This window comes from Zonotrichia leucophrys, chromosome 7 (genome assembly GCF_028769735.1).
Source record: "Zonotrichia leucophrys gambelii isolate GWCS_2022_RI chromosome 7, RI_Zleu_2.0, whole genome shotgun sequence".
Taxonomy (NCBI): domain Eukaryota; kingdom Metazoa; phylum Chordata; class Aves; order Passeriformes; family Passerellidae; genus Zonotrichia; species Zonotrichia leucophrys.
The window spans coordinates 20,162,298-20,186,404 of NC_088177.1; the positions used below are offsets into that span (position 1 = coordinate 20,162,298).

Sequence of the window (24,107 nt, forward strand, 5' to 3'; positions counted from 1 at the left end):
CTTCTGAGCTTCTCAGCTGTTCCCTGAGCTCCTGCAGCCTCCTTGCTGCTGGATATCCCTGTAGGCATTGCCAGGCCTCCACGGGTATTTCTCCCTGTCTTTGTGCTGCAGTGAGCTAAATCTGCTCATGAATTCTCCAGCAGTACGAGCCTTTGGGCAGAGAAGAGGGAAACGTTTTTAGATGATCAGCTACCTGCAGTTAACCTTTCAAGACTTGCAGGACAATGGTAGGAGGTGCTTTCAGCCAACAAATGATAGAAAAGTTACCTGTAGTGACCTTGGGCAGTGAGACATTTGTGTGGCTGTCCAGGCAGCTTCCCTGGTGGAACTGGGGTGTTTTTCCTTTTGTGTTTCTACATGTGAAGGAGTCTCCTGTGCAGACCTCTTGCAAGGTTCAGTAGTGGCAGAAAGAGTAACTGAAGGAATAGTTTGAAGCTAATGTGCTGGCTGGATCTTTAGGTCTTTCTCACCTTCTGACCACAAGGACTTTCTGATCTTCTGGGTAACATTTAATGATGGGGATTTGTGGGCTACTTCTCGTACCTCCTTTATTTCCTTCCACTCCACATTCTTCATCATTCTTGCATCTGTTTTCCCATTCTCAGACACTTCTCCAATGTAAGTTATGCCAGCTGGTAAGTCTTCTGTGGTTCTGAGCAAATCTGACTGTAAGATGAATAGGAGGAGAGATTTCTGCAATTCATAACATATATTTGGATGCTAGAATGACAGTGCAATAGAACAAAGTATTTTTCAGATCAGTGAGTAGGGAGATGTTTCACAGCTTGCTAATGTCATGAACTAGATACTGAGGGTACAACATTGATCATGGGAGTGCACATGCTAGCAGTGAACACTGAGGCATTTTTAGCAAGATTTTACCTTCTGAGAAGTTCCTCTTCATTTGAGATGTGTATCAGTAGAAAGTCACAAATTAAAATTTAAATTACTCTTTCTTAATACACTCAAGCCCAAATAAAAGTAAGGAGGATTAGTGACAAAAATCTATATTTGCGTTCACTAAGCTTCAACTTGGACTTCAGGAGAGGTCTGGTCATAGGAGACTTTAGTTCTGATCAGCTAAAGTTTTAGTCTTGTCTTTAAAACTAGACAAAGGCACTGTTAGGAAAAACAGTTTGGGGAAGGAGAAGGAGTTAGAAAAGATGCATCTTAAAACAAATCTCTCACTTGTGTCTTCTGTCTCTTTTTAAAAAAAATCCCAAATGGTATTGACTATTTTCCCTTTGCTGTCTGGTACTTCTTATGGTTGTTGAGTTGTTTGCTTTGCCCTGTTTTACTCTCCTCCTTTTGTAGCTACTGTGGAATGAAGTAATGTAGTGGAAGCATGAAAGGACAAAGTGAGCATGGCTGTAAGTTGAGAGCAATAGTTGGAAAAGGCTTTCTTTATCTGTCTCCTTGAAGTAAGTGTTGGCACCTTTTCAGTCTACTCGAGGTCATAGAATTTGATCTGAAAGTGAATAGGATGAACCTTAGGCTTTTGACCATAAAGTGTACTTGCTGTAGAAAAATGCATTCTTCCTCCTCTTCCTCTTGCTAGTCCCCCAAACACACACACAGTGAGATGTCCAGAGTTACCCATGTGTGAGCACATAGGGATGTTGAACTTGGTCCAGTGATGCTAATGTTTAACCTGCTTTCTCCTTGTCAGCTGGTGCCCACGGAGATGAACTCTGGATAGGTAACGTTCCCAGATATCCTCTGGAAAACTTTAACTTTGGTGCAGGTTGCTCTGATGTAGCTAACTGCGATGGCATTGGCTTCTACCTTGGAGTGGACTGATTTACCCTGAAATGACTCTCTAACCTGCATCTTAAACAGTGTAGTTGGTTCTGGTGCAAGTAGATTCATTCTGAAGTGATGGACATTTTGATTCTCATGCAAAATAGCTACATCCTACCAGAAGGGTTTGAACCAGTTTCTCTGAACAGTGATGACCTTCACTGTACAGTTTTGGGTATGTCTCAGGGATTCCTTGTGGAAATAAGGGCAGTTAACAAAAAAAAGAAAAAAAGAAAAAAAAAGAAAAAAAAAAAGAAAAACTAAAAAAGTTAATAGTTTTAAAAGTAAATAATAATTTAAGTAGAGCGTCACCTAAGTGAGAGCGCAAGAAGGAGAAATCTTTGTTCAGTTTTATAGTCAACAGTGTCTGGCTTACGGACTCTTTCTCTTCTCGGGGCTCTCATCTCAACTTCAACATACAGAATCTTTTTCATCACGCTCAGCTTTAAACTTTTTATTTAAAGATACCCTTCCCCAATGAGCTTTCAGAATACTTATTGTAGATTTTAAGAGAAATGGTATATTAATTTATGCTATTAACATCACCTCATAAATTATAAGTTTTATACTAAAGCTGTATTGAGTGTAATGAATTATGTTGCATATGTGTTTTTAATAGCTATAAAATTATATACAAGCTTTTTTGGAAAAACAAACTAGTGAAGCACCTTTTTACACTGGATCTTTGCCGTGTCAAGGTGTACAGCTATTCTTTGCTACCTTGCAGATATCTATATCTATATATAGATATATATATAAATAAAATAAAATGGTATCCTGTATCAACAAGTATAGAACTCTTTTTAACCCTTATATTACTGTTCCTATAACTCTTTTTAAATTTTGAGTGTTACATTCTGCAATAATTTATCCGTGGTTTGTACCTATGATTAGAAATTTAGTTACAGGGTAAATAGATCAAATTTTAAAATCCAACTACTGTAGCTGGGAGTTGTGAACCAAGTTTGTAAGACCTTTTCTTTTTTTAAATGTATTTATTTCCAGTTAGCTCTGTGAGTTGGAATTTGAAAAGTTGGAACATTAGGAATCTACAGTGTCTTATTCAGGAATTTTCCCCTCCTTTCCTCACAAAGGAATTCCCACTGTGACTTATAAATAGAATTAGACTGCTTGTGTGCATGTATGTATTATATATACACACAAAAATATGCATTGGGGGGGGATGTATGTGTGATACGAATGTGTATATTGTATGTAGGTCATAGTTTTGTAAAGAGAAAAGTAGTCCAGAGGTGATGGAATGTATTGTAGAAATGTGATTATTTAGTAGGGGGTTGTTATGTCCTCACTGTTATATAAATAACTGAAACTCTCTACTATATAATCTTCTGTTATGAGGCTAACTCTGATATCATGTCAATTTTACTGTTTTTCAAATGAGTTGCTTTGAGCCCTGTTTAAAATGCCATGAAAATACCAAGCTCCCAAAGACAGCCTTTAAATAAAACAAATGGGGGAGGAGGAATGATGGAAGAAAGGAGTTTTTCCAGAACAAACTGAATGGGAAGGTTTGCATTCAGTGGGATGGAGAGGCATGAGAATTGCTGCATCTTTGGAAATTAATAGCTGAATCTCCTACGGTCTGACTTGGAAAATGTTGTCAATCAGCGTTCTTGTGTTTTCCAATTAGATTGTAAGGGATGCTGTTTGTGCAGTGGTCTCCATTCCTAAAAGGATCTTGTCTCCAAAGCAGATTTTTTTTCTCTTCTGAGGATATTTGTGTGTATCAATTTTGCCCCAAAATTTCTGTTGTGGGATTGTAGAACGAAATACACATTCAGTCAAGGGAGTTTCATTTAGTCTGTAAAATTCTGAATTTGATTTTGACCACTTACGTTTTTTTCATAATTGAAGAAGAAAGATTTCTTTATGGGAGTTCTCATTTGAAATTGTGAGAAGTCAGAAACATTCTTCAGATTGGCTTACTCTTCATATTGTTCTATTTAGGCTGGAGAAAGTAGCCTAATTGTTATTTATTCATACAGTATCACTTCTATGATGATCCCAGTGACTTTAAAAACCTTTTTAGAAAAACAGAGCTTCTAGTATTGAATGGAAATTTGAAATTTTTTGCAATTTTTCTTTTATTCCCCTCCAAATCATGATGTTGATGCTCCCCCAGGCATCTCTCTCCCTTTCCTTCTCTCCACAATTTGTTTCTGGCACATATGCATAGAGGCAAAATGTTAGGGTGGTGGAAGTTGTCAGAGGCCTTTTCTTCTGCTTATTTGGTGGTAATGGGAATTAGGAGCATAAATCTTTATGCCTTTATGGAGGAGAATAGACCCATTTTTGTGTACAGAGAGGTATATTTGTATATGAGATAACAGAAGCATTTTGCTGAATGTGGACTTGCCCTCATGATGTACAATAAATATGTATGAATGCAATCAATCTAAATCTATATATACATGCATACAGATTGACAGGTGGAATATACCTTGTGTCACACACCTGTACATTAGCTGTAACACCAGTGAGTGTGTGAGCTAAAGAGAGGGACTGTCCACCTAACATATGTGTAACAGGTAAGCACTTGTGCCAGACAAGTTGTTTTAAATTCTTCTGAGGGGTCTGGATGACTCAGAGACCGATCTGAGCTTGGCCACTGTTGGCTTGTGTTACCTCAGCCCTCGCAGTGAAGTTTCCTTTCTGTGTCTCTGCTTTTGTTTTATATTTAGTCTCTTTGAGGCCTCTTGCAAAATGCCAACTTCTTCTGCTTCCCTGCTCCATTGCCTCCATTCCAGCTCCTCCTTGTCCCTGCATCTCTGCAGTTTCTCTTGCTAGCAGCAATCAGCTTTAATGAATGGCCCAATCCAGCTCTGCTTATGCATGAGGGAAATTCTCTTGGTGACTGGAGTGGTAGCTGAATTGGGCCCTGAGCATCTGCTTGAACTTATGCAACTTCCCCAGCTTCAATTGTGATTCAGTAGGACTGTGATTGATTTGCAGATGAATACAAACTTTTCATGGAACCTGATGCAGAGCTTCCTAGCATATTAAAAGGTTAACCCAGCATTATATTTAAATGGTCAAAATGAGAAAACTACACCCGCCAAATACTACCTTCCAATTTTCAACCCTAGGGAGAAAAAAGAAGTTTGATTTGTATCTCCCATAACACAGGAAGTAAGCAGAAGGCAGCCCTGTGCTCTGTTCTGAGAAATGGGGTTGTCATCAAACATATCAAAAGAAACACAGTTTGTTACACTTTATCATAAAACAGATTTTAAAATGGAGTGCAGAGTTGACCATTAACATGCTAGCACTTTGCATCTAGTTGTGTATTGGGTAATATTGCTTATGCAAGTAAATTATGGGCTGAAGTGTTTTATTTTCTGTTTTCTGGCTAAATGGAGCTTCTGTATCCTTTTAGCAGAAAGCAGCTGTCAGCAACCTGCTCAGTCACATTGAAGTGCTGTGTATCTTAGGCTTCAGTTTCAGAGGAGAATGCTGCTCCAGTTCTGTCATCGAGCCATACTGGATTCCATGTTTTCAATATGGCTATGACAATTTTTCTTGGCCACAATTCAGCCATGGAATTTTGTCTTCCTTGCATTTCTGTTAGAAAAAGGTAACTGGTGTACTGTTCCATCTGAGCTTTCATGCAGTCACACATGGCTTCTATGATACATATGTTGGGGCGTGTGTATGGATGTCTGTGTACTGCGTGTGGACAGTGTGGATTGATACGCACACGCCTATTACGCTATTTCAGTTTGTGTATGTGGAGAATGTACCTGTTGGTTATCTCCTGATATATACTCATGCATACCTATATTAAATATGTATATAGAGTGTAGATGTCCTGCATATACATGTGTATATGTTACGAAAACTTGGTTGGCATTTTTTTTTCTCAGTTTTTTTTTTTGCAAATTGCTGTCCCTTATTACTTATTCTCACTGAAGCTGCATTATATAGAAGAAATGGAGAAATGTGTTATCAAAGTTTTATTTTAAAAAGGAGACTTTTAAATATCTAAAGCCATTTGTAATTGTCTTTTGAATTTTTACTAGAAAGGTTGTTATTTCAAAAAGGAAAAGAAAAAAAAGGAAACAAAAAAACAAAAGCAAGCAGACAAGCCCTTATTCCCACCCTCGCTTAGGTGAAAGAAATGGAAACACAAGTTTCTAAGTATTTATTTCCTTTAGATGTTTCTGAGGCATACAGTAATTACATTCTGCCCCATCCCCCTTTTGTCCAATTATAATAAATGATTCATGATTTTCTTTTCCCCTCATTACTTTTGTAAATCATTGTTCACCTCCTACATTCAGTAGTACTGATATCACTAAGGAGATTTCATGTCCTTCTGTCCTTTTTAGGAGAAATACCAGTGCATCACTATTGTGTTTCATTTTAACATACTTTGTGGAGGATGGATGTTTTTATTGAAGATGTCTGTAACCCGTCTAACTTATTTAATGTGAGAAGCCTTCATTGGAATCTATCGTCTGTTTGTTTCCAACAAGTTCAAGTTTCTGCAACTGTTTTTTCACCAACATGTTAAATAATTCCCTTCTTACTTTTATGCCTGAGGTTTTAAAATTTGGCTTTGTTTTTTGGGATTTTTTCCCTCTAATTCCCAAAAATATTTATCTGCAAATGGAGCAAAACAGATGTCAGAAGCTCGACCAATATCCTTTTTCCAGTTCAGGGTAAATATATTTATCCTAGACTTAATAAAATAAGGTGGCAAATGGACAATCTGAAGTGCTTAGAGGGAATGCTCTCTCTTTTTAAGGCTGTCTCCGAGAAGTTTGTGTTTGGTGTCATTTTAAAGGTAGCTTGATCATGCTTTGATATCAGAAACAGCCTTGTAACAAAGAGCCTCATACAGTTGTTCGGTCACTAGAGTTTAAAATGTAAACAAGTTGCAGTGGGAAAGCAAAGGTGAGGCAGTGTATTTTGAACCAGTGAATTGTAGCTTGCAAATGTACCTGATTTTGAAGTAACTGCATGGTAGCAAGGATTAGCAGTCTCTTACACCCCTTCCTTCTTCCCTCTCATATCTGACACATGTGTTCAGCATACCATACATTGGGAAAAATAAGCAGCTTCCTCCAGCAAGGCTAATCCACTGAATGACTGCTTAAAGGGAACATACAAACGGGCACTGCCGCGTCCCGTCTCATGGTATTAGCTGGAAGCCTGGCTAATACGCACAAACAGCCCAGCCCAGCTCACTTTTGTGCATGTGTCCCTTGGGGACAGTGTGGTGAACAAGGGCTCCTTCCCTCAGGGGCCCTGGCAGCAATGGCAACTCACACCACCTCTGGTGCTGGAGGCTCACGGACAGCATTCCAGGGGCGGGGAGGAAGCTTGTGTTTGTACTTTCCCTTTAAATAGGAAAGGTTGGCTCACATGTTCCTCATACTTCTCAATGAATGTACTGTATTACCATTTAAAAAAAAATCAATTAAATGATAATAGATTGGTCTCCTTTTGTTATTTGGTCCTTGTTTAATTTGTTTAAGGGTTTTTGTATACAAAAGTTTACATTTTTATGTATATTTTTCTTGTGTAAAAACTGATGTAATATGTGTATAAAACACTGTATGTATTATCTGTATATAGTGTGACAAAATGATTTTCTTTCTTTCTTTTGGATGTATTAATAAATCTTGCTGTGAAGTAGCTGTGTTTACTATGATGAAACCCTCTTCTCCAAGCCATTTTGCCAAGTCCAAGTGTATGGATATTGCCCAGGATGAAACCTACTCCATGAAGTGATTTCTTTTCCTTTTAAAACATATCGTAAGTACAGTTATTAAACTGTCCTTTGCTTAGATTGCTGTAGAGTCTGAGTTGGCTCTTGCTTATTCTCTGTTGCTTTCTAATGACATTAGCTAATTAGTTTTGCTAACAACCTGGGGTCTTCAGTCACAGTCCTGGTTCTAATTATAGTGCTTTCTAGCTCTGGATCACTGGTCTGGGGACCAGATCCTCTTCATCCTGTTTTCCAGTTTGAGGAAGTATAATTTAAGGGATATAGAATAGAATTTTCTCATGTATGTTGTTATGTTTTCTGAGATTTAAAAAATATATACTTGCTTCGTCAACAAAACTGGTTAAGTTGGAGTTTGGCGTTATTTGGTGATAGCATGTGGATGAGAAATTATGTTGCTTGGTGCTCTACTCAGCTCTCAGGCAGGCTTGCTAGGCCAAGGTATGGATATGACCTACACTGGTCAGACACTGGGAATTGCTACCACACTGCTTGGACACAGCAGCTGTTTGTGCCGCCCTGTGCCAACAGGGCTGCCTTGGCTGGCACTGGCCTTCCAGTGCCAAGGTTGAGCTCCCAGAGTGGCTTTTCCACAGTAGCTTGAAGGATGTCCTCTCTTTAGGCAGAACTGTCCCTTGGACACTTCACAGTAAGTAGATGGCTGCTGCATCTCCCTGTCACCATTTGTTTTGTGAAGTCTTTCTTCTCTGCTTTCTGACACGAGAGTTTGTGCTTCCAGTGGTGTTTGCTTTGCTTGTCTGTCTCATCTCCAGTGTGTTTAGGGTTGAGACTTGTGGGGGAGCAACTGTGTCCTTGGTGAGGTCATCTGCCAGGTTCTGTTTTTCATTAGCAGTCTCAATGCTGACCTGGTCATCAGAATAACAACCAACAGAGATTGATGAGAGAGAGATTCAGTAATTTGACTTCTCTTCTAATGAACAGTGGCCCAGCTATTCTAGACAGCGTAATTAGGGCAGCATTTCACAGTACCTGGTTGTAATGCAGGCTGAGGGGCAAGTAGTATCAGTGAATGGTGTAGTCTTTCATGCCAACAGGTGCTGCAAAGGTTTTGTGGCAAAGATGGAACTGCTCTAATACCTCGTGTTCCTGGGAGATGGGAGTGCACTGGAAGTGCTGCATCCAGACCTTTATCAAAACAGAGTCATGACAGAAAAGAACAGATGCTTAAAGCCAAATAAAGGACAGTACAGCAGTATAAGTTCAGTGCAATATGGCTCGAGAAAATTTACCCCAACCTTGTCCTTTCTAGGGAATTCTCAAGGTTATGGGCCTGACACAATTGGACACTCTAGGGGTAGGAGAGATGAGCCAGTTCTGGTCTGTTACTGATGCAATTCTGGCTGTCCATGTGGATATTACAAAGCTGATCCTTCAAAGTGCTCCATCCCAAGTAGCACTCAAGAGGGCAAGAGGAAGAATTGACTGTTATGGAGAAAATACTTGTTTAAAGTCTGCTTTTAAGAAAACAGCAACAGTAAGTTGCTGTTTGGTGTAAGATTTGAGGCTGTAATGAGGACTAAGAAGGTGGAAGTTAGGAAATTGGGGGCTTTTCCCTGAGGATGACTCCCTGGCAGAAGCAAATGTGTCCACTCTGGTCCTGAGCACGACATTCCCCAGTGTGATGAGAGACTTGATGAGATGGATTGAGATCCTGTGCTGACTAAGGCAGAGACTGACTGACCTGTGACTTTTTTTCCCCACTATTTTCATGAACAACACAGAAATACTGCTGTTAGAAAATGATTGCATGACTCTCAGTTTGAAATACAAAAGCAACTGGTCATTGTTCTAGTGCCACATTTCAAAACAAAAATAGGTTTTGTTTGAAGTATCAATTCAGGAAGAATGTGGTACATTTCTCTTTGTATTTTAATAGTCCTCTCAAGCTCCAACAGTAGCTTTTTAATAGCTGGCAATTATTTTCTCAGGAAAGCTCATGTAGTTTGTACTTGAAAAGCAAGTGACATTTTGTTACAAGAGCAAGTGTTGCTCTGGTATTCAGTGAAGCAATTGGAAGGAGAAACCTTTATTAAATCTGGTAGCTGGCTTACTGCAGAGGTGAAGGCAACCTGTCTCCCACCATAGTTACAGGCAGGAAAGAATGGGGGCCATCTTCCACAGTATCCTCTGGACCCTACGCCTCAAGCACAGGGTTGGTACTCTGCAGCTTTCAGGTCTGAACTAGAGATACAGGATGCTTGTTTTAAGGGGCTAAGAGATCAGTATCATGTTTGCTGGCATGAGGTTCAGCCCAGGAATGGCTGCCTTGTCTTATTGTTATTGCTAATTTATAAACTGTGGAAGGTACCACTGAATCTAAGGAAAAAATTAAAGTATTGTGCTAGGCATGTCCCTGAAGGCAAAGTATCTTTGATATTGAGGTGAATTCTTGTATTTCTGTGGGGGAACAGTGGCACATGAGTTTTGTATCTACATCCAATACCTCCCTTGATAGATGTCATTAGGACCAAGAGTCTCGGGCCTTGTTCACTGCCCACATTTCATTTGTGACTTCTCCATGGTGTAGAGGAGAGTCCTGCAATGTAAACTCAGTCTGGCTCTATTTCTGCTCAGCTTGTGTACCAGTTTCAGGTTCCTGCCTGTTCAAAGTGTTTACTTTCACACTGTGCAACTCTGGCGGGAAAACCCCCTTGTAATCAGCCAGCCCCAGGGCACTCCTGAAAATCTGATTTGTGGGGCCCTGCTGTGGTGCCTGCCAGGCAGCTGATGCTGGCTGGGCAGCTGGTGCAGCCCTAAATGCTGGCACCTTCAGCACTGCCTCTCACAGCCCCCATGTGTTCAGCCAGCCCATGTTTCCTGGGAGGGTGTCATGGGCTTCAAACACTTCCAGCTTCCCCATTGCAGCTGTGCTGGATGTGGTGCTGGCCCTTTGCAGCAGTAGAGAAAGAAAGTGCTCTGGTGACTGGGAGGGAAGGGTCTTCCCAGCTGCTGACCAGTGCCATGAGCCTGTGCTGTGACCCAGGGAGGGCTAAGGCTTGTGTCAGGAGCACAGCTGGCATCTGATAGGGCACCCTCCTGTCTGTCTAGTCCTGTGTCAGAGCATCTACAACATTACAGCATACTGCTCATGCTAAAAAGAACTTCACAGATGGAAAAAATCCTGATTTTGAGTGTGTTGAAACCTTTCTTCTCAAGCTGCAGCTTTCTTGCACCAAGACTTTGCATGTGCTGAGAGTGGCAGCACTCAGGAAGGAATGCATTGGGTCCAAACTCCAGCTAAGGGGTAGCAACAACTCTTCCTCAGCCACCTTGTGCCAAAGCAGCAGCAAGAACTGAGAGGCTGATTTATGTCAGATCTGGGCAAGTACTCTGCCAAGGTTTGATTTCAAGCTGTGAGTCTCAGTTATAATACTGCCACTTTGGCAGAGCTGGCCCACATTTGTGCCAGTGGAATTTGTGCAGAACCAGACCCTGGAATTGTTCACAGAATTTCCCAAAGTGACTGTTGTTGCCATTTCCACATGGGACATGTGGTACATGGTTACAGCTTCCCTGTATCTCTCCATGGTGGTGCCAGTCCCTTTCAGGGTTAGGAGAGCTGCCTGAATTCCAGGGACACTAAAAGTTCTTTCAACCAGTTTTGGGCTGGTCTTAAAGATAACCTTTGTTGGATTTTATTTTCCATTTGCTAGGGGAAAATGTTCTTTGCCATCACCTCATTAGGAAGAACCCAGATGGATGGCCAGAGAAGTTTAAGGGGTGATTCTTTCAGTGCCCAGAAGATATGGATGGGTGAAATCCAAGACACATGGGGTTCTTCTTTGTATGTTCCTGTTTCCTGTGGCTGCAGACATTTAAACTTGCTGCCTGAATCAAGAGACAAGTATTCACATCAGCAGAGGATACCTCCTTAAATGTGCATTATTCTATAATGTGTGCTCTCAGCAATAGGCATACATTTGCTATGGTTGCTTTAGTAAAAGAGCTTTTTTAGTCCAGTTGAGTGTTTAAGTCAGTAAAACCACTTGACTTATTTCTGAGAGCAAGTGATTATTGGGTTTTTGTTGGGTTTGGTTGGTTTTTCTTTTTTTTTCCCAACCAGTTTAATGCCTTGTTTAATCCTGCAGAATTTAATTTTTCTGTTTACCAATGTTTGCTCAGTGGAGCCAGCCAGTTTCCTCTGTTAATAATCTCATTTTTTTTTTCTGTTCTCCCTTGGGTCCTACTGTTTAATATAGCTTTTAGGTTGTTTTTTCTCCTCCTTTTTTCTCCCAGTGTTTTGCTCATTCTATACAATGTTTCTGTCTTGTCCTCTCCATCTCCTTTCCCCTCAGACTGCAACTAAAATTGTTGCTGAAGAGATTCTGGTAAGCAAAATTAGATTCCTAGAACTCAGAATTGTTCCCTGTCAAACCTTATCCTCATCATTCGTTTCTTTTATCTCTACCAGCTCTGCCCAGGTATGAGACCTTGCTTGGCAGAGCTATTCCTAATACCCCTAATTATGAAATTAGAATCAGGCAAGGTCTCAGCTGGCCCTTTCAAAGGTGATGGGGATGAGGATGTTGACAAACAATCTTAGAAAAATTCAGTAAAGCTTCTGTGATATTTTGCTTGTCCTGGTAAGCTAGCTGCCTGTAGCAAATTTTCTGTGATGCCATGCCAAAAAGATGATGTCTTCATCAGACACCATTTCCCATTAGAAATGCTTTAAAGGCTACCAGTCCTGCTCATCCTGTGATGTCTGCTGTGATGTTGGCTGCTTTCACACAGCCCTGTGCTATGGGGAGCAAAGTGTTTCACCGAGATCATGCTGTGTATCTTTGAGTATGTCCCTGGCTTTGGGCACACTTTGCCCACAGGCAGCACTGGTGCCATCTGCCTTTGCCAGGTGACAGAGAACAAGGCTGCTGGGTGGTATCTTAAATCTCAATTAATTGAATACTTGCAGGCACTCTTTTCCTTTATTTCACCCCAGTAACACAGGATATTTATCCACATGCTTTCTATCTGTCTCTTCCTGCTTCTTGCTGGATTTTATGCTCTTAATGCCAAAATCCCCATCAGGCTGGTCTAAGCTGAGTATGAATGAAACAAACAATGCATAGATGTTCTCATGACTCTAAATATAATCTAAACTGTACAGAAAATGATGGAGGATATAAGCAGAAAACAGCCAGTGACTCAATGTAACTCAATCTGTTCAGAATCAGTGAGTGACACAAAAAGCCTCTCTTTCAGCTATCTTTCCATTCTGGTGTCTGCATGCACTTTGGAAGTCCATCTCAGAGGCTGCCTGTTGTCCCATGCACTTCAGCATCCCTGTGACACCTGGCAGCACAGCTGGCCTCACCATCACCTTGTGTACTCTCTGCTCCACATCGGCGTCCTTGTCTTTGTTCTGTCTTTGTGCTGCTCAGTGTCTGTCTCTGGTGGACACACTGCAGATTTTGCTGCCTTAGATCCCAACTTATCCCAGTGGATCCAGCCCTTGCTTGCAGATCTCTCTTGTCCAAAGCTGCAGTTTGCAGTCCATGCAGCTGTGACAGTTATTTTTAATTCTCTTGCTGCCTTATTAGACCCCAGCCCACATCACTTACCCTGTCCTATATGGGTGGCCATCCTGTTGTGAGACTTCCTGTCTGGAAAACTGATGGGTTTTAAGCATCATGTCCCATCTGCTGTTACACTCTGCTCCTCTAATTGAAATGTAGTCTGTGGTGCAAAATTCTTAAAATACATCAGAACTGCAAAAAAAACTCCTCTTTTTACTTTGTTCATCACTAATGCCATAAGAAAAATCATCCATATACTTCACAATTCAGCTTTGTTTCCCTTCTGCCTCTTGTTTTTCCATCAGCTGTTAGGGACTTGATTTGCAGTGGAAGATGGTGTTCAATAGAAGGGATACACAAATGACAGCAAACAGCTTCAACCTCTTGTACTTGGAGTATTAAGTTTTATGGCTTTTCTAATGCTGTAAAACCAACACAGGCCATTTTATTTTTAATTTTGGACATAATTCTGTTTATTTTTCTTGCAAGGTTTTATACTAAGATAAGCGTTCTCAGAGGTTTTTGTTTACTCTGGGAAAATGGCTTGGCAAAGGAAAATATTACTGTGCAAGGCCCACATGTGAAATTGCTTATTGGCTGTAATTGTAACGTGAAAGATGCCAGACTGTTAACAATCAAGAATTAAGTTTTCTCCATTTGTTTTCAAACAGGTAATTTGCTAATTATTTACCTAGGGATTGTTCCTTGCTAATGGCCTATCTGAGTGCATGGCATCCTTCTAATAATCCCGCTGTCATGATCTGTGCAGGAGAGAAATGCTGTTCTTCAGGGTGGAGGTGCAGAATGAAGGCAGTGGCGCTCTCCTCTGCAGTCACACCAGCAGTGTGTGATGGAGCAGGGCCCTGGTGTCCCAAAGATGTAATCTGATGTTAGCAGTGTTATCTGCAGAGGTGTTTGCCCCAGCTGCAGGGCAGGGCCTGGGCATCAGTGCCTGCTGAATTGCTCTCCAGCTGGGAGCAGCCTGCTTGTGCCCACAGAGAAGGTGCAGTGGTGGGAGAGTGCAGAGTGCTGTCAGCACAGACTCAGTACAGCTGAGGCAGGGCTGTAGGATATTCTTGTTTGAGATTCAGGCTGAATGAGCCTTGCTGGCAGGGGCTCTCCTGCTTAGTCCTTCCGTGCCCTGAACTACACCCAAATGGAGCTGTGTCCTCCTGACCAATCCTGTGCCAGCCCGACAGGGCTGTTTGAAGGGGCCTCAGAAGGGTGGTCCCAGCAAGTGTGTGGGTAGTGCTGCCCATGATGGTGGGCCCTGGAAGAAGCAAATAATGAGAACCCAGGAGGATGGCCATGGGCTGGGCAAAGATGCTGCAGTTTGCCACAGAGGGGTACTAGATCATCTTGAGTTTTGCATTCCTGATTTCATTTCATTGCCCAAACTCTCTATGGAGCATTGTAAGAGGTTTTTATAAACATAAGTATAGCCTGGGGTTTTAATAATCAACCCAAGGTAGATTCTGTCCTGTGCTGGGTTTATTCCAGAGTGCCCACGACAGAGCTGTCAGGAAGCACCTGGTGGCAATGACAGTGACAGTGTGTGTGTAACCTGTAGAGCTGGGGATGCTGACAAGCACGACAGGGCTCTCAGTTCCAATTGTTCTTTTCAAACCAAGAAATTACATCCTGCAGTGTGTGGCATAGTGTGTGCAGAAGCTCACATGTGAGCAGAATCAATGCTCCCCAATGATGTGAGATAAGGGAGAGCATGGGGAAGTGGAATATCTTTATTACTTTTTTCAAGGGGAGATTCTTTTTCACTTTTCATTTCCTCTTGCATTTCCTTTCTGTATTTGAGCTTTAACATTGGATTTTATTCTGTCTTTATAGCATTCAGGTGAAGACAAACATATTTTGTTGGGATTGTCTTTCTGGTTTTCAGGACTGAAAGTCCCAAACAATATGAAGCAGTCACAGCCATGTACACATCTGGAGTCTTTGCATCTTCTCCAAAGAGGCACTTTCCTTTATTCCTATTCACTCTCATTACTTAATTTCCTAAAGAGGCTGCAGCTCTTCAATGCCTGAGTATGTATGTCAAAATGTCTCACTCAGCTCTTCCACTATGTGGAACAGTATATCCCCTTGCCAGAGCTGAGGAAATACAATTCCTTTATTTTAGCTCAGTACTCTTTAAGAAATTGTTTTTCTTCAATTATCCTGTCAACCTGGATTTTGACAGCTCCAGAATCACTGAGTGAAGCTCCTGCATCTTTGCAAGCAACCTTTTTCCTTGAGATTTCTCTATTATCTGTAATGTCTTTCCTAGGGAGGAACTTTTATTTGGGACTTTTCTTATGTTTGCCACTGGAGGCTGGGGGTCAGCACACAATTTACAACACTGATTGTGAGGTTTTAAAATACACCTGGTTTACAGGCCCCTTTCTGAAAGGTAATGTATGGCTTTGCAGGCTCATGGCAATCTCCACAGGTGAGCTTGTACTACCTGTCCTGTGTTAATGTAACTTCTATGGCCAAGTTTTATAAAAGGAGTCATCACTTGCATTGTCTGGAATGGCATCTGAAAGGAAGCATTAGCCCTTTGCTGGTGACACTGGGTAAGATGCATTGATTTGCTGGAAACTTGCAGACAATGTTGATGCTACTCCTTTCCTAACCACTGCTCTGAACATGTATCTCATTTTCAGGTGTAATGAACCTCTCTAAGCTTTTCCTTGTCTCATCTTCCAGTATGAACATTTTTGGCAGTTACCCATGACAGTCTGATGGGAAAGAAGAGTGTACCACTTGCTGATTATTTTTTTCCTCTTTTGTGGTGAAAAAACACCTGTTGGGTGTTTATCACCTCGTCTCTTCTTCAGGAAAGAGAACAGACTGGCTGCAGCAGCTTCAGCACTAACACGCTGTCAGGTAAGTGGGTCTCATGGTCCTTTTAGGGACACAGCAACTGTGCCTGCCTGGCTCCACAGGTGACAACAGCTGCCCTGTCCTGCTGGGATGGCTCTTCTGCAGGTCTCATCAGCTTGCCTGAGTTTGATTCTGGGTTTAGTAGCTGTTTTGTCACTGATTTTAAGGCAGCCTCAAAACTGCAGGTGCGCTCTCCTGTTGACAACTCTCTTGCCTCCAGTTAACACCAGACACCAAACTGTGGGGAAAATTAATGGCACCTGCAAATTCTGTGCACTTAAATACTGAGATGCTTCATTTGCAAGTACAATAAGGTATTTTGGTGTCTGAGGCCTGTGCCTCATGCATCTGCATATCCTAAGCATGTAAACAGCTGGAATGTGCTCTGCAGAGCTGCTGGGCTGGCAGGCAGGCAGGCTGGTGTGGCTGTGCACAGCATGGTGGGGATGGCTCCTCAGCATGTCCAGCAGCATGCATGTGATATTGGTGATCCCTGCCAAAACAGCAGCGCCTGCTCTCCCCCTGTCCTCCAGTGCCTTTGGGAACAGCTCTCTATGGTTCTCTTCAGCCAAGGACTCAGAATCACCTTGAACCTCGCTCCAGGGTACCCTAGCCCAGTTCAGACCCTGTACCAGAGCCAGAAGGGGAACTTTAGGCCCAGGGGACCTGCCAGGCCCTTGCTGAGTCCAGAACAGCCTTGGTCACTTATGAAGAGGATCCATGTGCCCTCAGCCAAGCGTGCAATTTTCCAGAGCCCACAGGGCTGGGCTTTGGGCTGGGCTTGGCAAAAGGGCAGCGTGTGTATGGTGTGCAAGCAGTTAAATGAAGCAGGGATGTGCTTTGCACTCCCTCTCTGTTGTTTCCCTCCAGCTAATCTCAAGTCATTTTGAAAGCTCATATTTTGGTCTCAATGTATATAGAAAACATAGCAGCTTCAAACCCTCATCCCGACAGCACAAGGAAGGCCATTGCTGTGCTCTGACAGCACACATGGCTTTCTGTCATGTCCTGGGGCTCGGGTCAGCAGGCAGAGCTCTCTTACAATGCTCCCAGGCTGGCAGGAGCTCAGGCAACCCCAACACCCTCACAGCCCACCCAGGGAATATGGATGGAGTTTGCTCCCTGGACCTTTGTGCCCCTCAGAGACAGGCAGTGACAGCAGGAGCTTCAGCAGTGGGCTGGCCAAGGCAGCAGATTACTGAAGCCTTGCCCATGGCATCCCCGAGATATTGCCCATGGGGTTGCTGGGGTGAGGCCCAGGGAGCCTTCCTGGGGAAATAGAAACTTTGTTCTTAGGAAACAAGAGTATATTGTAGGCACCTTAGCTGCCAGGTTGCTTTGTGGGTGGGTGGAAAGGCTCATGGTACTGGCCTGTCTCTTGGGCTCTCTGCTGCCCAGCCAGGAGCCAGAAGCCCCAGGGACACATGGAGTACAACACATGGCAAATCCTAATTTTAATTCTAACATCCTGAAGCAGGAGCAGCTGCCTGATCCCCAAGCTCCTCTGCCCTCCATCCCATAGGGGTACAGCCGAAGAAGTGCCTGCAGTTCCTCCTGCATTGGAGGCTGGCTGGCCCTGAGCAGATCAGCCCTGTGCCTGGCCAGGAATGCCAACTGCCCTCACCTCCCAGAGAGGGCTGAGGCTGCCACCTCCTCACGGTCCAGCTGTGGGCAGTGCTGCGCAAGGCTGGCATGCACAGCTTCAGCTCATCCCTTGTGCTGGATGAGAAGGAAATGTGTTCTCAAAGCTGAGTTGCTGAGGAAACACCAGGCTGAGCACACAGGTGGGACAGGCAGAGCTGCCGAGGGGGTGGTTGCTCCGCAGGACAGACGGACGATGTGAAGACATTAGACAGGCAGGTGAGCTGTGTTAAACAGAGCAGAACTGCCTGCAAATGCAAAAAAAACCAAGGTTGTCAGGGAAAGCAGGAATACAGAAGGGATAAAGAAATCGGCATTAACCTCCTCTTGGGAAGAGTGTCAGGGCAATAATCACTTGCCAGGGCTTTGATTTCTGGTGAATGTCTATGATGTAAGTGATTCGTTCATTGCTGGTGGAAGATTTTGCTGGGGGTAAAGAGACCAGAGGAAGCAGCCCATACTCATTGGCTCTCTCCAGATAAGGAATTGTTTGATAATGTGGCATCTCTGCTTTCTGAGCGAGGAGTGCTCATGGACACTGCACAGGCAATTCAGTCCAGCTGGCAGCATGCAGGGTTCTTTATTACTGTTTCTTATGATTATTGTAATTTTTGTTATTATGATTACTGTTATTTGTTATGACAGACACCTGCCAAGACACACATGCCATTTTTTCTGCCTTCCTAAACCAGTACCTAGGTTGTTAGCTGTGCATCTGTGGGCACATATTTGAGCAAGCCACAGTTTCCCTGCCAGGGTGCCAGAGTGGGGCCTTCAGAGGGGATTTCTCAGAATGAACTGAGCCAGCTGTGTTGTGGGGTGTGTGTGTGCACATCCATAAAACAGACTGTCATTTTTACCTCTCTTGCCCTTTCCTCCATAAGAAAATGTCCAGATCACATAAAATTAAGCTTAAATACATGGAGAAATGTGTTTCTCCATACATTTTTATATGCTCAAGGCTTGGTGTCTCACCGGGCTGCAGGCTGTGTTCTTTTGAGTCAAATTCTTGACATGTCGTGGGAAAGCCACAACAAAAAAGATTTTAAACTGGTGTTGTTTTCAGGTGCAGAAAAGCTGACTGAGACCATCTGGCATTCTCTGTATGGACCTCTGCCCTGGAGCATCTAATGCAATTTGGGAATCAGGTGCCCAATGTTATTCCTAGAGAGAGTCAGAGCCAACCCTGCTGCAACAGGTGGGCAGCTAAGGCACAGGCAGGAGCATTGTTGGCAAAGCTTTTGCAGCCTCTGATTCATAGTTTATTCTGTTTTTTCTGGCAGAAGAGGTGGGTGATGTCTGGACTCATTTGGTTGACCAGGTGGAAGGAGCCAGCCACGGTGTCGGCAGTGCCTGTGGTCCGTGTGCCAGCACAGCACAGCACAGCACCCTGCTGGCCTGGCCATCGGCCCTCCCTGAGCCTTTCCAGGTGCAGGTGGCACCAGCTCTGAAACACAGCAGGCACGAAGGCAGGGGCACTGTGAGACCACGAAAGCCTGGGTCGTTGATGAGGCTGTTAGCACTCTTTCAGTCCTTTAACGTCCAAGTCCTTACGAGAAGACACTGGCTTAATCTCAGCTCAACTGGAAAAATGCCGATGACTGGAAATGTCATCAGCTGCCTGTGGGCCAGGCTGGCCCTGAGCTGATAAGGAGCAATACAAAATAAAAATGTCAACACAAAACTGGAGAAACACAGAGGGTGGTTGCAGCTCTTCTCCATCCTGTAGGAAGCAGGGCCCCTCTGTCACCAGTCCTAGGAGCTGAACTTTCCCTAAAGCCTCAGTGACCAACTCTGCTCTTCCTTACAAAAGGGAAAGGTGGCTGCTCTCAATGCTGCAGAGAAAAAACTGAACTCTTGCCCCATTGACTTAAATAAAGAGGGTAAGTTAACTTCTATTGCTTTCTTTATTGTTTTTAGGGCAAATGTCACGATGTTCTGTGCTGCAACCTTGTTTTCTTTAAGCACTGGTAAATGGTGGGGGAAGAAGACCCAGCCAAAAGGAGGGCTGATTCCCCTCCCTCTCATCTGAAGTATGAGCTTTGAACACCACCTGGACACTAGGTTTGGGCAGCAGCTTCTCTCACCCCTTGCCAAGTGTGCTCTCAGGACTCCACAGGAACATCAAATACTGCAACCTTTGGGCAAAAGTAAAGCTAGAAGTGACTATCTAACTGTCTTTCTTTGGTAGGACGGATATGTTAATTCCTCATGGAGAATGGGATGCAAAAGCTCAGATCTTGTGTCTTCTGGAGCAAAGCAGTGTCTGAAAATGTCACCTAGGCCTTGAATCTGTCTGCATCCCTTCTCTAAGTTTACAGAGAAAATAAAATCTAAGAAGTCTAGGGACTATACATGAACAGCCAGCAGATTATAAATAACTTACTCATAAAAGCAACCTGTGAACATTTCCGTGAGTGTTTCAGTGAGAAATCTTTGAGAGAAAGAGCCAGAGAGAAGAGCGATTTAGAAAGCCTGTAGCTGGTATCAGTGCTGGCTTTATGTCACTCAAGCACTGGGGTTCAGAAAGAAGGAGAAGATGCAAACATTCCTCACCCCACTGAACTCCTTGGCTAAACTCTGACCCTGGGATGTGCTTGCTCTGCAGCAGGTACAGCAGCCATCGGGGTTAATGTTATCACACCTCACAACAGCAGCCCCGGTGCCAGCTCTGCCCGAAGGCCCAGGGGATGCAGTGTTGAATCATGTGCGTGTGCCCGGGGTGATGTTTGTGGATGGTCCTTTAGGAGCCATTCCTTCTGGGGCCGCCTGTGCGGGCACAGCCCCTTGCCACCGCAAACCACTCTGCCCAGCCAGCTCCCCGCTCATTCGGCACCACGGGCTCTCTTCTCCTGTCATTACGGGCTCATCTTAGAGAGTAACCCCCCGAAACATCTGCTGGCTCTGGTCTCCTCTGCATGGACACGGGCCCTGTGGGCAGCCGAGGGGCGGCGGGGGCTCTGGGCGAGGGCTGGCAGCCCCCAGGGGCAGCGGTGTCCCCGGCAGCGCGGGGCTCTACAGACGGGCCCGGCCCGGCCCTGCCGGCCCCGCTAGATGGAGCTCGGGGCTCACGCACCGAACGGGCCCCGCGCTGGGCCCGCTGTGCCCGGCCGTGCCAGCCCCAGAGCCTGCGGAGCCCCGCCGGTGGCAGCCCCAGAGCCCTCGGGGCCCTGCCGATGCCGGCCCCAGAGCCCGCCGGGCCCCCCCAGCCCCGCGGCCCGGCCGGAGCCGGGGCTGCGCCCTGCGCTCTCCGGCTGAGGCCGGACAGTCCCTGCGCTGGCGAGCTGGAAATGTCAGTGTGGGGCTCGGGGGAGGCAGCCATGGGGGCGTGGGCAGAAGACGGGTGTTGGGACAGCAGGGGGAAGGATGCGGCGCTGAAGGTCAGCGTGACAAATGTCATGCTCGCTGTCAGGCACCGCCACGTGCCTTTGAAGCGCTGTGGCAGCGATGGCTTTAAGCAGAGATGCGTCGGCGCAGGGAAAGGTGGCCTGGCAGGCACTGAGCTCCTGATGTGCAGATGTAGGAGAGAAGAAAAAAGCTTTGCTGAAACGCTTGCTTTTTGAATGGATAATTTAATCAGTGACACTAAGTCCTTCCAATTATTTCTTTCCATGGGTACTTCCTATTTATTAATTTACTTCATATAAATCCATCAAGCAGTTGCCACACAGCAAGTAAACAAAAGCACCCCAGAGTTTTGCTGGGAAGGCATAAAAGTAATCGAAGAGGTTAATTATCACCGTTAATTAATTGCTTAACAGATTTGGCTGTGCACAGCATCTCCCGGTGCCCTCGGGAAGCCAGGGCCATGTGGCTGGGGTGATGGCAGCAGCAGGGGCACCAGGCAGGGTGCCACCGGCAGGGCTCTCTTGGAGGGATGGTGGTCGGGTATCAGCGTATCCAGTCTGGGACAAGGAGGCTTTGTGGAAGCCTCAGGACACCAAGGGTGTGTCCATCAGCATATTTTCTTACCTTCCAGAGTGATTTGCTTAATCAGCTTTGGCTTCCTGCTCAATTAAGCAGCTCTTTTGGTGGGGCAATGGGAATGGAGCGGTTGCCAGGGGTTGCCTTGGGAGAGAAGAAGGTTCAGAGGTTGGAAATCTCCTTCTGAAGGGAGCTATGAAGGAAGTTTAAAGTAATTTAGCATAACAAAGGAAAGGTTAAGAGGTGACTGGATCATCATCTCTAAGTACTTATTTAGAAATAAGCCTTCTGGGAGCAGAGTGCCTTTAATTTGGAGGACAAAAGCATAACAATATACAATGCCTGAAAGATGAAGACAGATGAAAACGGGGTGTCTCCCTTGTTAATGCTTAAGATTCCCTACTAATGTATTTGGAAGGATGGAAGAATTTCCATCTTTCAATACCTTCAAATCCAGACTGAAGATCTCTCCAAGAGACAAGCCTGGGGTCAGACAGAAATTATGGGCTTGTGTTTCTGTGGCCTGTGTCTTGCAGGAGTTCACATGAAATGATTTTATCTGATCCTTTAGCCTTCAGATCTATACATCTCCCTGCAATAACTAACACTGCCACAAATGTGCTAATTCCATCTGGTTGTTTGCAGATGACCATAACATGACACATTTTGTGTCTGCCTCTCCCCAATGTGGTTCTGATGGACATCCAGGCCCTCTGTGCCACTGCAGACTGCAAAGCCGCCTGTGAGCCCCCTTTCCCTGAAATGAATTTCAGTGATGCAGCATTTTGCTGTACTGGTTTTCTGTCCAGGGATGGTTGGAAACTTGTTGCTGCACAGTCTGGTTAAAACATGTTTTGTGGTCCAGGCTCTGTGGTCCAGTCTACTGAGGACTACTGAGGTATGCAGTATCCCATCATCTGCAGAGGCCGTATGACTTTATTTCTGCTGAGCTCTGGCTACTCTGAAAAGTGACTGTCACTGAAATAGTGGGAACAAAACCTGCTTTTACAGAAAATGTTACAGTTTGGGAGAAGGAGTCCTCTTCCCCCGGAAAAGTTCAGGTTTCTGCTGCTTAAGTCTGAATTTGCCTGATGAGGACATGAAAAAGCTCTTGGCTTCCAAATCCACCTGATTTAAGACAGCTGGCTGCATGGTTTGAATTTCTTCTCCTCGGAGTCCTTGAGTTGCTCAGCTGAGCGTCGTGTTAATGCTGGGCTTTGAATTTGCTATTGCTCCCTGAGTGGCTATGCTCTGCTGCCCAACCGTGCGGTAGTTCCTCGGCTGATGTAAATCAGTTTAGCTCCACTGCCTTTGCACTCTGTCACATCCCCCAGCTTACAGCGTCTCCCACAGCCTGGCGCCCAAGGCAGCCACCGCAGCAACCTCACTTGCCTTGCCCCCTGGGGCCATGCAAAGCAAGGTGAGGTTTAGCTGGAGCTCCAGTTAAAGCCCAGTTGGCTGAGGCAGAATTTCAGTGAAGCGGTGCTGTTGTAATCTTGGTCCCACTCTTTGGAGCGAGGGGGTGCAGTGTTGCTCTCTGTGACCCCCCCGGTGCTGTGAGCAATACAAAGGAAGGCAGTGTCCCTGCACTAGGACCTTGACTTCAGCAGGCTTCCTGGTGGATTCAAACTTCCAGCATGACTCAGGGTATTGCAGTGAATCTTTAAGATAACATCTTTTGCTTGCCAACATGTAGGCTGGCTGCCAAAGGTGGGGGAGGAGATCTGTTATGAGTCTTTTGTATGCGCTTATAGTAAATAGATACATGCCAAATTGATTACACTTGCCTTTCTATTTCTCCACTAGGAATTGAAGGAAAGGAAGAAGTAGTCCCCTGTGGTCTGCCCCAAACCACTGCCTCACACACTTGGTTTCTCAGGTGCCTGTAGCTGCCCACTGCTGCTGCTGCTGCAGCCAGCACACACCCCAGAAACAATGGCATTGGGATCCAGATTTTGCAGCATGGGTTGAGATCCCTGACTGCTGGGCAGGATGCTCTCCCACTCCATGTTGGGATGCTCTCCCACTCCCCAGCATGCTGCCAGGTAAGAGTGTGCTGGTGTCCCTGGTGACAGGTGAGGGGAACCAGGACTCAGCAAGGCCAAGTGACATGGGGTGCTGCTGGCTGGGGTCCGAGCTGCCCATGGCAGGGACACCCTACCTGGCTCAGCCCCCATTCTGCAGAGCTGAACAGCATGCTGGGCCAGCTCAGCCCCACCTCGTGCCCTTGGTCCTTGCCTACTTGCAAAACCCCAGGACAGCATCAGTTTTTGATCTAGTCTCTCTCACTGCCAAACCATTAATTTTTCCAGTTTAAATGCTTAATACAATGGCCCTGTTTTGAAGTCTGCCAGCTGAGCTGCCTCTGAGCTGCTTAGGACTATCATTTCCAACTGTTCTCTGGCAAGATGATTTCTCAAATGATTTAAAAAAAATAATCAAAGCTCTAAGAACATCTGTGGCTGCCTATGTCTCTGGGAGCAGGGAAGATCAGCTCAGAGGCCATCAGGTGCTTTCTGAAATGGAAGTCTTCTCCTGCAGACAACACAGCTCCTGGCGGTGGAAAGACC

At 44.8% G+C, this 24,107-nt stretch overlaps 1 protein-coding gene across 5 annotated transcripts in view; it reads left to right on the forward strand.

The window, feature by feature from the left end:
- The window catches only part of INO80D (INO80 complex subunit D), a 46,147-nt gene extending 38,348 nt beyond the window's left edge, over positions 1-7,799 (forward strand). For 3 of the 5 annotated variants that reach the window (XM_064717940.1, XM_064717942.1, XM_064717941.1), the window contains one exon: positions 1,670-7,799. The gene's annotated coding sequence lies outside the window, so the exon portion shown is untranslated. The remainder of the gene's footprint in view (positions 1-1,669) is intronic. The other 2 variants (XM_064717943.1, XM_064717944.1) reach the window with 2 other exon arrangements.
- Positions 7,800-24,107: the final 16,308 nt, after the last annotated feature.